At 32.4% G+C, this 16,108-nt stretch overlaps 1 protein-coding gene across 3 annotated transcripts in view; it reads right to left on the reverse strand.

Annotated features, from left to right (window-relative positions):
- Positions 1-11,436, reverse strand: part of tanc1b (tetratricopeptide repeat, ankyrin repeat and coiled-coil containing 1b) — a 199,793-nt gene extending 188,357 nt beyond the window's left edge. The window contains exon 1 of one of the 3 annotated variants that reach the window (XM_051119883.1): positions 11,309-11,436. The gene's annotated coding sequence lies outside the window, so the exon portion shown is untranslated. The remainder of the gene's footprint in view (positions 1-11,308) is intronic. The other 2 variants (XM_051119882.1, XM_051119884.1) reach the window with 2 other exon arrangements.
- Positions 11,437-16,108: the final 4,672 nt, after the last annotated feature.

Genomic DNA, 16,108 nt, shown 5'->3' on the forward strand with positions numbered 1-16,108 from the left:
CGAGACTCTCACAATTACAGCAGGTCAATCACAAACCGCCGCCAAGATCCACTTATTTACACACTTTTTCATTCTCTCGCTTTCCAAGCAGCTCTTTTCAATGAGCTATTCGACATGAATGATTCCACAGAATCCGTCTCTGGTGTCATGACAACCACAAAACCAACAGAACAAGGCCTGCTTCTGTGACCGGGTCACTCCTATTAAACACTGCATTTCCATGTGCACATCAGTGAGTATCTGCAGGTTTTATGAAGGTAAATGTAAGACTTTTTAAGACAATTTAAGACAGTCATCAGTATTTTTGTCTTATTTTCTAGTGCAAATGTCTAAAGATCCTTAAATTAAAATATATTTACTCGAGAAGCAAAATGACATAAGCATGGCCCAATGATTTTCGCGATGCAGAAAACGTGGACGGAATCGCAGAATCCAGTCATAAAAACTGAATTTTCTGTAAAACACGGAATCTCACGGAATTTGTCAAAGTTTGGATGAATTAATCAAAAGTAGGTCATTACACTTAAATCAAATTGCGATATGGACTAGGATCTCCAAATATTAAGCAAAAAAAAAAATTTAAATATGAGAAACTATCATCATATCATATACATGCAGAAATGTAAAGGTATTCACAGCAACCTGTCAAAATAAAAGTTCAGTTTAACTTGAAAACATGCATTACTATTGTTTAGTAGAATGTACGTAATACTACTACTATTACTATTAAAATTGTTAAAACTTTATTTTATTAAGGAATAATCACAATATTTCTCTCATGTTTTAATTTTAATAGTAACTTTGTTTGCCAACAAATAAAAAAATAAAGTTTAATTTTCATTTGATTAAAAGATAAATATTTTATGCCTTCATTTGATAACCAGAAAAATTTAAATAATGAAAATAAAACAGAAGGTGAGAAAAATAAAGCATTTCATAGGGCCCTAAACATGTGATTTTTAAACTGATGTTAAATTGTATAGGTTTCATCATGAATTAGACTTGCTTTTTGATTAATAAAATGTAATTCAACCATTAAAAAAAGATTAAAAGAGAAAAAATAAAATGAAAACAAAAGAATCCAGAAAAATGGAAACGTCAAAAAAAAAAAAATGAAAATGTAAAAAAATAAAAATTTATTAAAAAAAATAAAAAATAAAAAACCTGTTTTCCCTTTGAATTAAGTTTTCATTCCACGGATAGGCTAATAGGTTAATAGGGCTATTAAAAGGTAATTTTTCTTGCTGCATAAAGATGTTTATATACAGATGATATAGATGTTTTTTTTGTTTTTTTTTGCAGTGCATGCAACATTTAATGCCATTACTATACATTTAAGACTCGCTGGTCCAATTTAAGACCTTTTAGGCCTTAATTTGTAGAAGGATAAATTAAGACTTTTGAGACCTTTTTTTGACCCACAAAAAATGCTGCCATCATGTATGTATCAATATACTGCATAAAATTAATAACACTCATAATTTTAAAATATAGTTTACAAATATCTTTACATGACTTAACATTTTAAATCATATTACACTGACAAAATTGGTACAGAAATAATTTTCTCTCAAAAATCGCTAGTAAATTAGTAAATTATCACAATAAATTATTTTCTCGTAAATCACTATTTACATAATTGAATAAATAATTTTTACAGTGTAGTTACTTTGGTTTGAGTGCATAATGTGTTGAGTACATAGCTGCTGCACTAACTTTGACAATAAAAAAATCAGTTTATGCTGAAATATTTCACTTTCTTTCATTTTTACTGTCTCTAATTAAACCGCGTCAAACAAAAATGTTTTCTTTGCAACAGTTTTTATATTTTGATTTCATACTAAATTAATGCTTTACCAATATCATTTGACAGCATCCTGTCGTGTAAAAAAAAATCATCCTAACTAACAAAACATTTGATGAATTCTTAAAAAGTCACAGAGCTGAAAAAGTACTACATAAGAATGACCTGACCACAAACTGGGTTCTTCTTTAGCGGCAAGAAAATTCCAGACATCCTTTTCTGAAATGGAGAATTTAATAGATGAAATTGCTATAATGGAAAGAGACTGTGAAAATAATGGACACGTTAATAGGGCCCACTGACAAAAATAGCCAGAACACGATAACAGGTGAATGCAGACGGAGGGAAGAATTCTTCACCTTGAAACAGAAAATGAGCAAGAAAAAGACAATAGCAGGCGGCATCTAAGCTCCTTAGATGGCCGTGAAGCATTCACAATGACATGAATGAAAAAAGCAACAATGACGTTTTTTAATATGAGTTTACTTAAGTCCATCAGACAGCTCTGGGAAACAGGGACGAGAAGTCTGGGTAACCGGAAAATGGAAATATTCCACAAATCCCCATCTATTCTATTTATATGTACTCTTAACAAGTGAGTCAAACAAGCAACGTCATCTTTCTTCATTTAGAAAATTGCTCCAGTTTTAAGAATGCAGTTAACAGGATGCACACTCAAATAAAAGAAAAAAGAAAGAAAAATGAAATGTAATAAAAATACAATAGATATAAAAATAATAAAGTTTTTAATTAAATAAAAAAAAATAAATAAAACGTCAACTTTTTGCTCTGGAAAGCCTTACATACTTGATTGACCTGGATCTGCAAGCACTTGAACTCAACCCAACCTTCTGTGGAAAGTCATAAAGTTTCCCTTCCCAACTGACAGGAATGATCACAGGTCTAAACAGAGCACAGACGACTCAGAAACAGCCGGTTTTCAACACCCCAAGTTAAGTGACTCACTCCCCTCTTCAGGGTAGAAAATGAAGTCATGCTGACGCTAGTGAGTTTAGATTTGACTCAGGCAGAGTAACTCTGCCTCCCCTGCACCAATATCCCTCTACTTATCTCCGTACAAGAAGAGAGAGACTATGAGTCAACTACAAACATGTTAATTAGGCTCCGCTGTTGTTCCAGAGGACAGACAGGACATATTTTAGGTTTAAGGCACCTGAGGGGCCACTATTTATATTTTGAAGACAATAAACACAATTGACAGCAACATTTTTGGACTGTATCTCCCATAAAAAGGATATGAAATCTGACTTTCTAAAACTGGGAAATATTGTTCTCTTATTATATTTCTTAAGCAGGTAATATCTAAAAATGTTTTTGTTTGATGACTTAATAGCATCACTGATCTAAACTTCAGTAGCACAAACATCTATACAGTTTTTAGGTTTTAATCATTTCTGTAAATAAGTTCAAACTGTCTATTTTAATGAATTGGTTTAATACTTTCAGTGATTCATTCATTTATCACTCAAAAATGTATTTAAATAATATTCAGAAATTTCAGAATATTGCCATATACACTACCAGTCAAGATTTTTCATGTTTTTTGAAGAGGTCTCTTCTGCTCACCAAGTGCAGCAAAAACAGTAAAATTCTGAAAGATTTTTACTATTTAAAATAAGTGTATATTTTAAAATGTAATTTATTCCTGTGATTTCAAAGCTGATTTTTTAGCATCATTAGTCCAGTCACATGATCCTTCAGAAACCATTCTAATATTCTGATCTGCTAACACGTACTATTGTTATTATGTTGAAAACAGCTGAGTAGAATTTAAAATTTTACATTTTTTCAGGTTTCTTTGATGAATAAAAAGTTCAAAAGAACAGCATTTATCTGAAATAAAAATCTTTTGTAACATTCTAAATGTCTTTATGATCACTTTTGATCAATTTAAAGCATCTTTGCTAAATAAAAGTATTAAATTCTATAATTTAATACTTTAATACTTTATAATTAAATAATAAACCTATTTCCTACTATCTACAGCATTGCTAATACTGCTTGATTTATAGGAACTTGGTCATATTAATGACCTGAAAAGTGTGAGAACAATCAGATACTCTTACTTAATGTTGAGACTTGTTTTCACTGTCAGAATACAGTTGCACCTGAGGCTGTGGAAACTAAATCAACCTGACAAGACAGCATTCATTCACTCCAACATACACACACTCTAAAAAAACAGAGCGCTTCTTCCTTCCTTCGCTCAAAAAACACTGGAATTCAATCCACACAGTCTCCACCTAATGTTTCACCGTCATTATCAGGTGAATAATCAAAAATACATAACTATAAAAAGAAAATCAATCATCATGACTTAAGGCCTTCAAACGGATCAGCTACAGAGATGTAGGTTGTGGTTATCTGACTGAAGTCAAATATTAACTTAACCCAGTAGAAAGTCTCCTGGCAATCTCTAACTTCAGCACAACAGATACGGTCTCTTATTTCAGAGCAAAAAAGGTATACTGACAATATTCTATATATATCACAAGGAACTGGTGAAAATGCAAATTAAATGTTATTTTGATTTATTTAGTCTGCCTGCAAGACTCGATAAATCATCCCACTCCACCTAAAATCTGCATTCAATGATGGAAAGTTAAGCAAGAGTGCCATAAATGGGAGAATTCCCACACATTCCTCTTTGAAATTCCACATGTCTGAAGTGTAAATGAGCGAATGTGAGGTTAATAAACACATCACAGGTGATCAGCTATGACAGCATACAGATAAGAGCATGGGAACTTACTAGCAGGTCAAGAGCAGAGGACAAACTGTGCAAACGAAGGCAGTGAGATTTAAAAGAAGAGTAAATAATATCTGTGAATCTGAAATGAAGAATGAAGCTGCACATGATGCACTGTAAATGTTTTACATCTTGGCTGCGTGTCAAACACAACGTGAGGTTCCTCAAAAAGCCCTCTAACACAAAAATCATGGACATCCAAGCGCTTATACTGAGTAAATTATAATAGATGTGAGCAAATGTATTTTGAGAGATGAGCTTTGTAGTGAATAAAGACCAAACATGGCCGACATCTAAAACAAGAAAAACTGGCCTATTCACAACACTTGACTTTTCAGAGTTGTGTTTTATATAGCTTTCGCGTTTGGTAGTAAAACTACAAAGCAATTACAAAATGAAAAGTTGCATCACAAAGAATACTGACTCAAACTTTTGTCAATTATGTTTATAAAACAATAAAATAATTTAAAATAAAATCTTAAATATTTAATTTATTAAATATTTAATTTAATTTAATTTAATTTAATTTAATTTAATTTAATTTTGAAAATGGCAGTAATATCCTATTTTGTTTCAGTAAATGTATAAAATGTTTGTACACCAAATAAGCATATTAAAAAATAATAAATACAAATTGCTAAGATACACATTCAAATCTGTGCCAGCAGATTGCAGAAAAAAATAACTTTGGTTTTAAGATTATGTAATTAAATTTCTGGCAGGGACTGAATGAAAGAAAACAGGAGAGGAATAAGCAAATATATTTTACTTTTGCAGTATTGGATGATAATGATGGTGAAAACTGATGAAAACAATATGTTTCAAGAATGCTTCTTAGCCAAAAGATATTGATGTCGCTAGAGGGTTTGGCTGAGAGATCCACAAATTGGTTAGAGGACTATTCAGACCATCACCAATCAATGTGCCAAGCATCACAACTTTCCTCCAAACGTTTCTACAGGATGCCACAGACATCAGTGGCAGAGGAAACAGAATAATACAAGACTGGCTACAAAAACAATAGAGGTTAGACACCACATTTGGCCCTTAATGCTGATGGAACAGTAAACTGTAGGGGCGGAAATGGGCAGGACATCAGCAGAGTGGCAACAAGGAAAAAAAGTCTCACTTTCAGAGCCATCATGGCAGTGCTCTACATTTCACAGCCTGGTACAGTTTATTCTGCACATTCCCACACAGCGAGCTCACCGCACGTCCAAAAACGACAGCTCAACCAAAACACACAGAGCCCTGCGGTTCAATATAAGACTCTGAGACCTTGTTGGAGACCTAACTGGTTCAGAGGTGTCTGTAATTCTAAAAGTAACAGACTTTTGTAAAGTCTGGTCCATAATGTAGGCGTGAGTCAAGAACTGCCCAGTTTAACAGGATGAAACTGCCTAACTGACCCAATAAGAAGTCATTTTTTCTGCATATGGTTATCATTTAGTTTAGCTGAAATGAATACTATAATAACTAGGGGTGTAATGATACATCAGTATGGATCGGTGCATTGATCAAATTAAAATATTTTAATATAAATATTTTTAAGATTTATTTTTCTGTATAAATGTATTTTTTCAACTGGACTACTTCATTTTCTTGTGCATGTCTACGATTCACACATTTCAGACAGCACAGATGACTAAAAGACTTTACTAGCTGTTGATAAACTCATCAGACAACTAATCCCATGTGTGACTAAATAATCCCATTTTCTTCATTATTTATTTTTCTATATTATTTAATAAACTAAGTGTATTGTTTTGTTGTGGATGTCTGAACTAGAATACAGGAATTGCAATTTTCAAAGAATGTGATTAAATGTTCACATATTTTGGTTGCATTTGTGGGTTAAAAATGTAACTGGACACGTAAAATAGGCACATAACATCGTAATATCAATATATCAATCGCAGGACCTTGAATCCAATAAAATCATAATTGCATAACTGCATGGTTTGAGGTATTGGCAAATATCACATCAATGGCTAAGAGAATCAATTCCACATCACATAATGATAACAGTAAACAAACAATAAAGTCATGCAAGTCTTAAAACACCAGCAAAATTAATATTTACAAGACATACACTACCAGTCAAATGTTTTTGAACAGTAAGATTTTTAATGGTTTTTAAAGAAGTCCCTTCTGCTCACCAAGCCTGCATTTATTTGGTTCGAAGTACAGCAAAAACAGTAAAATTCTAAAATATTTTTATTATTTAAAAAAACTCTTTTCTATTTGAATACATTTTAAAATGTTATTTATTCCTGTGATTTCAAAGCTGAATTTTTAGCATCATTACTCCAGCCACATGATCCTTCAGAAATCACTCTAATATGATTTTATGTCAAAAAATATTATTATTATGTTGAAAACAATTGAGTAGAAATTTTCATGTTTCTTTGAAATAGTTGTTGAAGAACAGCATTTATCTAAAATATAAATCTTTTGTAACATTATAAATGTCTTTATCATCACTTTTGACTAATTTAAAGCATGCTTGGTAAACAAAAGTATAAATTTCTATAATTTCTTTGCCAAAAAAAAAAAAAATTATACTGACTCTAAGCTTTTGAATGGTATAGCGTGTAATGTTACAAAGGCTTTTTATTTCAGATAAATGCTGATCTTTAGATCTATTCATCAAAGAATCCTGAGAAAAATGTACTCAGCTGTTTTAAATATTGATTGTAATAATAATAATAATAATAATAATAAATGTTTTTGAACAGCAAATCAACATATTAGAATGATTTCTGAAGGATCATGTGACACTGAAGACCTGAGTAATGATGCTAAAAATTCAGCTTTGGTCACAGGAATAAATTACAATTTAAAATATATTTAAACAGAAAGCAGTTATTTTAAATAGTAAAAATATTTCACAATAGTACTGCTTTTGCTGTATTTTCGATCAAATAAATGCAGGCTTGGTGAGCAAAAGAGACCAAAAAAACATTAAAAAACTTGAAGCAGAATAATATACTTCTGTTTGTGGATGTCTAGTTCACTTGCTTTAATCTTACCAATAACTCATAATCAGGAAGGTATCGTCATTATAGCATCGTTTAGATCCACAATCAAGATAAAGATAAACCGTGCTCGGAAACACACAGCATTAGGGCATTTCAACCTCCCACAAAGCATTAGAATTAGTTTATTATTTCCAGACTGACAGCATCGGAGTGCCCCGCTGAAACAGACACACAACACAGCTTTTGTTTTGGACGTGACACAACCCCTCTCCCTGGCCACTAGCACAATGTTATTAAATGAGCATTTCCCTGCAGGCCACCAGAGTCACCCCAGCACCATAAAAACGTCCCATCATGATCTATGGCCCTAACAAGCAGTCGCTGATGCGGATGGAGCCGGTGAGGGCAATTAAGAAATCTCGCTTTCATTCCAGTTGGCACCGCTGCACCATCAACCCTGCATGACAGACAAAACTTCATTTTCCGACATTTATTATAAGCTTCAAAGTGCATTTGTGCCTGGCAGCTTTACTTCACACTTTATTTACCTTACCTTAAGTCAATCAGAGATAGAAGGACGACTTTTGAACCTAAATCCGTACAGGTGTGTCATATTGTGAGTCACACAAACTCATTCATGTATTTCCAAATCATTCCAGCGAATCCTCTAGCAAGCACATGGCCACTTTAGCAAAGCAGATGTGCAACATAATGGACATATTGTGAAGACACAGGTTCAAGACACTCAGGAATACAGGACTTTTCATGCCCCTCTGTATCTACTACATGTGTTTACATACGATACCAGCACCTGTTATTTGCCAGCTGGCTATGAACCACAAGACAGGGTTCCCACAATTTCAGACCAATGACTTTCCATGACTTTTACAATCGTTTGTAGCTAAGCATAGTTAGACTCATTAAAGAAATTCCCATTACTTTTTTAATATTATGTAAGTATCAAATTTTAGAACATTATGGTTTTTCATGACCGTGGGAAGCCTGTACAGGCAGTCCATGGTAAGCTTTCCTGAGGGTAGGAAAAGGAGTGTCTTCTGTCAACAGCAAGCAACCAACCCGCATGACTCAACTCAATAGAGGAGAAGAGGGCATTAAAACTCCATCACAACACTGATGAGGAGGGATTTCTGCCTCTATGATCCTAATTTAAATAGCCATGAGTGATGGAACACTTTGAAATGTGAAAATATTACTATTACCTATTATGCAAATAAAAACCGTAATAGACCTAAAAATAGCTTTCACATAAATTTTATTTGAAGAAAATTCTCACCTGCAAGCTAAGCAATTTTGAGGACTCTAAAAAGCATACTCTAAACAATAATACACTAACAGTCAACATTTGACACACCTACTACTTCTTTATTAGGACAATTTTCCACAATCTAGAATAATTATAAAGTCATCAAAGCAGTTAAATAACACAAATGGAAGCACTTTAACATTTCTTTATGCTTATTCTCCACTGTGTGGTCTATACACTGTCACACTAGATTGAGGTTTACACATTTAATAAGTATATTACATTTTTTGATTGTAAAAAAAACCTACTGAACACATATTGGCTAGGAATTTTTTTTAAAGCTCATGAAACTCATGTTGACCTTTTGTGACAACATGCCACAATAGCAGGCATTATTTTCAACACATATTAATGAGAAAAACAATGACACACAAACATTTATCTTTTTGTTTGGATTCTTAGAGACCCCAGTGATTTGTACGATATGTACACTACCAGTCAAAACTTTTGAACAGTAAGATTTTTAATGTTTTTTTTAAAAGAAGTCTCTTCTGCTCACCAAGCCTGCATTTACTTCATCCAAAGGGCCACAAAAGCAGTAATATTGTGAAATATTTTTACTATTTAAAATACCTGTTTTCTATTTGAAAATGTTTTAAAATGTAATTTATTCCTGCGATCAAAACTACATTTTCATCACCATTACTCCAGTCTTTACTCTTCAGTGTCACATGATCCTTCAGAAATCATTTTAATATGCTGATTTGCTGTTCAAAAAAACATTATTAACAATATTTAAAACAGTTAAAAAAGCTTTTGTAACATTATACACTACACCATTCAAAAGCTTGGAGTCAGTTATTAGTTATTTATTGAAAATAATGATAGAAATTAATACTTTAATTCAACAAGAATGCTTTAAATTGATCAAAAGTGATGATAAAGACATTTATAATACTCTGAACTTTCTATTCACAAAGAAACCTGTCAGCTGTTTTCAACAAAATAATAATAATAATAAAAAATAGTTTCTTCTGCTCACCAAGTCTGCATTTATTTGATCCAAAGTACAGCAAGACCAATAAAATTTTGAAATATTTTTACTATTTAAAATAACCGTTTTCTTTCTGAATATATTTTAAGATGTAATTTATTCCCGTGGTTTCAAAGCTAAATTTTTAACATCATTACAGCAGTCACGTGATCCTTCGGAAATCATTCTTACATTCTGATTTGCTGTTGAAAACAGCTGAGTAGAATTTTTCAGTTCAGAAGAACAGCATTTATCTAAAATAGAAATATTTGTAACATTATAAATGTCTTTATCAACACTTTTGATCAATTTAAAGCATCCTTGCTTAATAGTATTAATTTCTGCCCCTATAGTGCGTAATGTTACAAAAGCTTTTTATTTCAGAAAGCTTTGGAATATCATTAGATTTTTCTATTTATCAAATAATACGGAAAAAAAATTCACTTAACTGTTTTGAATGTGCATAATAATATAATAATAATAATAATAATAATAATAATAATAATAGTAGTATTTCTTGAACAGCAAATCAGAATAGTAGAATGATTTCTGATGTGACTGGAGCAATGGTGCTAAAAATTCAGCTTTGAAATCACAGGAATTAATGACATTATAAAATATTCAAACAGAAAACAGTTATTTTAAATAGTAAAAATATTTTAAAAAATTTTGCTGTACTTTGGATCAAATAAATACAGGCTTACTGAGCAAAAGAGGCTTCTTTAAAAAAAAAAAAACTAAAAATGAAAAAAAACTAAACTGGTAGTGTAATTTGAAAGTTTACAGACCTATAAATATTACTAGAATGATATGATTTAAGTTTTAATCATCATAATTACAAGTAACTAAGCATAAACTTTCAGACAGTTTTTAAGATAGTGAGTCGATTCATCTGTCATTCAAGAGTCGATTCATCTGTCAGACTGAGTCAAACGCTGGACTGGTAGTAAATATGGGAGTCTTAAAATATATATATAGGTATATATAAGGTATATATAATCAAAACTCACATAAACTATGTGGAAAAGGCAAATTATAAACCTTTAGAGATATTTCACATAATAAATGTGATGATGCTTCCTGCTACAATCTATATATCCCTCAGATAACCCACAGATTCACATTTCAACGGCCAGAATTCCCACTTCAAGAGGAGATGATCCCAGCAGGACACACTAATAATCCAACTACAAGTGTCAAAGAGTTTCCAGCCTACTTAAAAAGCTCATAAACCACATCCACACACAAAACACCGCTGATATCCCATGATAGAGAAGCAGACAAGCCTCGGCATATTCCCGTTTAATCTGAGATCAGGAGTCGGGAGCGACAAAAACAGCGCGAAACAAATTATCAAACTCCAACTGAACTCGTGAGCCTCTGAAAAGGATGTGGGAACTCTCTGAACACTTATTAACATCCACCGGCGGTATTGAAGATGTAAACGCTACATTACCTGATTTATGTCATGAATTATCCGTCAGCGAAAAGTTTTGAGGACGCCGCTTCTCTCTCACAGTCAGACAGTGTGGACGCGCGCACGGCTCCTCCCTCCCTCCGCTCGCGTGCACTGAGGTCATCACGACGTCTACGCCAAAGTATGTTTACTATCAAGGGGGCTTCTCTCAGTTAGTGAGGTATTTTGATTCAGTGTTTTAGTGATTACTAAACTGGACCTCCATCGATTCTGAACAGGTAAACAATGTCATGCAAACTCATCTTCACATTTTTCACCCAAGTTGAAATAAATATTTAATTTTCTGCACACAAGCCTTGATTGCAAAAAACAAAATCCACAATTATTGCTCAGTAAAAAAAATAAATGAAATATATTAAATCCATATCGACAGCAGATATGCCTATTAAAAAGTATAGTATCAAATAGTGTCATATTACATGGGGCAAGTTGTCACAATGGGAACATGCCTTTAAAAGACTGTCATAAGCTTATTACAGAGAAACAACATGAAGCAGCAATATGTAAGCTATACATTTGTTTCAGTGATTTATGTTTAAAAACAATTTAAAAGTTAACCTCTTATTTTCCCATTACAGTAATTTGTTTTCTCAGACCTGTTGATATTATTACAATTTTAATCAGCACAAAGCATTTTTTTTTCATTTTATTATTCTAAAGACAAATGCTGTTGTTTGTACACAAACTGTATTTTTTTACATTCTTAAACCCTCCCCAACCAAACCAAAACAAACTAATATACTGTAAATAATAACGTAATATAAATAAAAACTAATATAAATGATAATAGCGATGACAATAATGGTAATAGAAATTAAAATACAACAAAGACAAATTATGCAATAGTTAATGATGAAAAGTAAAGTAATTGAAAATAAATAAAGAATAAATAAATAAATAAATAAGAAGAGGGGAAAAAAAGTAATTGGATACCACAATCATGAATATTACAATGTCAAATCGCTGTGATGATCAACATAGACACTACATAAGAGAGGGGTGAAAAAAAGAAGATATTGCAATAATGCAAATCACATTACTCTCCAAGGAAGTACATTTATAGCAGAGAAATATGATAAGAGGTTGCCAGACATAAGGGAATTTATGGGAACCTCCATAAAGTATAGATATAACATCAAATGTTGAAGCCAGTGTGATGCTTTAGGCAGATTTGTAGATTTCCAATGTAATAAAACTTGTCTGCAAGCCAATAAGCACAAAGCAATTATGCACTTTTCAGAAATGTGACTGCTATCTCTGAAACCCCGTGGGCTAATTCTGAAACGTACAGTTATCAAAACTATTTTGTTTATAATCAGTTCTCATTAGATTGAATAAACCTGATACTCCAATGTTAACGCAAGAAACCACAAGTGAGTTTTATAAACTGTCTTTAAACATGCCAATTATGCATTATCTTATTAAATATGCACTAATTTGCATACACTTCTGGAACAGCTTTTGTTTCATTTTGTTAACAGAAGGGATTTTGGACCTTTCTCTCTCTTTCCAGCATATAGTTTTTTGGCTCAATGCAAGGGAAAAAATAATTTAGAAAAAAATGCCTTCAAACATATGTATGTAATTTAAATGTATAGGTGCAAATAGAATAAGTGCAATAAAAAATAAACACTTGGTTGTGTATTTTGGATGTTTTCTTTCCATTAGTATTAAATATGATGTGTTATGAAAGCAAAATACCTCAAAAAAGTCTCAAAAATGACCACTGCATGAAAAAAAAAAATGGTAGTATTTTGGTATGTTTTTTTTTTACCTATTAAATGATCTTGGAGTCTCTCAGATCTCAAACCTGAGGTTTAAAACAACTTTACTGACCTTTATGAAGAAATTCGGATGCAGGTTTTAACCTAAATCACCAAAAGAGGTGATGCATTACCATGGTTAAAGAGCGCAAAGTTGAGAATTTCCTTTACTGAAAAAAGAACAACATTAAACCTTATGTTTTGGAAAATGTTTAGTCAGCCTGAAATGAACCGTGGAAGCAGAACCATATGAAAGGCCGAGATTTACCGCAGGAAAGATGCTTATGTCGAGATTCCTATGACAAATCTAAGTGCTATTCCTGAGGTTCTGGCTGGCAGTGAATGTGATGAAGTCTTTAATGCAGTTTGACCTTTGCCGTTTCAGTGCACAGGGTGAATGGAGGCGTTTTAGCGGGATCCTGTGGGGATTCACTCATGTGGCGAGTCTAAAATAGAGCCAGATCTCCACGGCAGCTGTCCTGCAGATGTTTGCAATAATGAGAGCTTGTAATTACAATTCAAAGTGAACTGGATATGCTCTTAACCCCGAGTGTGTGTTAATATCAATGCATTTTCAAGAATTAACTCAATGCTGACACCATCTGGTACAGAAAGGTATTGCAAACATGGTGCTAAAATACAAAAAGTGAATTGTTTCCCTGAAGGTGATATCATTCTTAAATGCTGATTTGCTGCTCAAGAAACAATTCAGGATTCTTTGACCATTCAAAAGTTCAAAAGAAGAGCATTTAGCTGTAATAGAATGCATTTGTAACATTATAAATGTCTTTACTCTCCTTTTTGATCAGTTTAATCAGTCCTTGCTAAATAAAAGTATTAATTCCTTTGATTTTTTTTCCAAAATAAAAAGAAGACTCTGGATATTAACCTATTGTCAAGCAGACACGAAGTCTGAGTATTTCCAACCAGCATTCAGTGTGTATGTTATAATCCTGCTGTAATCTATAACCAACCAACACCACACACATACACACACACACCTGTTGTGGGCATCCAGTGGCTCTGGTCCAGGTCTGGTGGTCGTGTCTGTGAATGTGAATTAGCTGCTCCGCTGCTCTGCTCAACAGCTGCTGACTGAGATGATTTGTGATGTGGTTGAGTTCCCACATGAAGGCTTATCCTAACAAACGTTGCTTGTGTAATGCGTAACGTTAAAAAAGCACACATCTAAGAGCTCGGAAAGATGTTAAACACATGGTTAGATTACATTAAAGGGCTAGTGAAATCAAAATGAGAGTTTGTGGCTTTCAGTCCATGTCTTTCAGCTCTGAGATCTTCTTCAGCTAACATTGAATGTTCTTAGAACGTTCTATCAAGGTTCCGTCAATGTATTGAACTTGCTTCACTGTTACAGTGTTTCGGAATGTTTATAGAACATTCAAAAGTAACGTTCCAATAGTGATTGCAAAATGATTAAATGGAATGTTCCATTAATGTTCACATAACCAAACATTTAAAAACCTGGACATTTTGAACATAACTTAATGGGTTATTCTTAGAATATATTTTTGTTAGCTGGGTACATGCTTGCAACTATAGTTTTTTAGTAAGATTTTTAATGTTTTTAAAGAAGTCTCTTCTGCTCACCAAGCCTGCATTTATATGATCCAAAATACAGCAAGAACAGTAAAATTGTAAAATATTTTTACTATTTAAAATAATTGCTTTTTACTTGAATATATTTTAAAATGTGATTTATTCCTGTGATTTCAAAGCTGAATTTTTAACATCATAACTCCAGTCACATGATCCTTCAGAAATCATTCTAATATTCTGATTTGCCTCTCAAAAAACATTCATTATTATTATTATGTTGAAAACAGCTGAGTAAATTTTCTTCAGGTTTCTTTGATGAATAGAAAGTTCAGAAGAACATAATTTATCTGAAATAGAAATCTATTGTAACATTATAAATGCATTTATCATCACTTTTGATCAATTTAAAGCATCCTTGATAAATAAAAGTATTTAACTGTTTTAAATATTGATAATAATAATAATAATAATAAATGTTTCTTGAACAGCAAATCAGCATATTTGAATGATTTCTGAAGAATCATGTGACACTGGAGTAATGATGCTGAAAATTCAGCTTTGATCACAGAAATAAATTACATTTGAAAATATATTCAAATAGAGAGCAGGTGTTTTAAATAATAAAAATATTTTAAAATTTTACTGTTTGTGCTGTACTTTGGATCAAATAAATGCAGGCTAGGTGAGCAGAAGACACTTCTTTAAATGCATACATTTAGATTCATACATCTGCCAAAGTTTGCATAAAGTACTGTATTCCCCAGTGCAATACAATGCAACTTGACTTTTTATTTTCAGTGTGACAAATGAATTTGAAGTATTATCAGCAGTGATTTTCAGCATCTCTTTCCTAGCTCATTATTTCAAAGTTGTATTCCATTCTGAACATAGACAATCACTCTGATGCTTCATAAGCACAGGTTTCATGCTGTAGCTGGATTTCTTGAATATTGGAAACTCAGCATAGGGTAACCCAGGTATCTTATTTGATTATAAAAAGCTGGAACAAATGCAATTTTGTTAGAAAGCAGCTCACCGGGCACAATGAGATTGAAATATGCTTCATAAAAATACATGATCGCAAAACAAGCTGTGATGTGAAATATATCAGCATTAGAATCAGTCTTTGGATTCATTTGTGGGATATTTGTAAGCCCCAAGCTAGGTATTACTTTTAATCCCCGTGCATGCTGGGAATTTATGCATGTGTGTGCATTTCTAATCCGCATACAGGTAAACGTGGATCATTTGCATTACATCTGATATCAATATAAGCATCCTGAATCCCTACTAGCTCAAATCAAGTTGAACAAGAAATAAAGAGAAAAGAGAAAATGGACAAATCTCAGAAATGGATCATAAAACTGGACCATATTTTATTCTAAAAAGAAATTGATTTTATTTTTTATATGCATTTTTTATTTTGTGTTTTGCATAAAAGAAATTGTGTATTGTTTTT

Source organism: Labeo rohita, chromosome 9 (assembly GCF_022985175.1).
Source record: "Labeo rohita strain BAU-BD-2019 chromosome 9, IGBB_LRoh.1.0, whole genome shotgun sequence".
Lineage (NCBI taxonomy): Eukaryota > Metazoa > Chordata > Actinopteri > Cypriniformes > Cyprinidae > Labeo > Labeo rohita.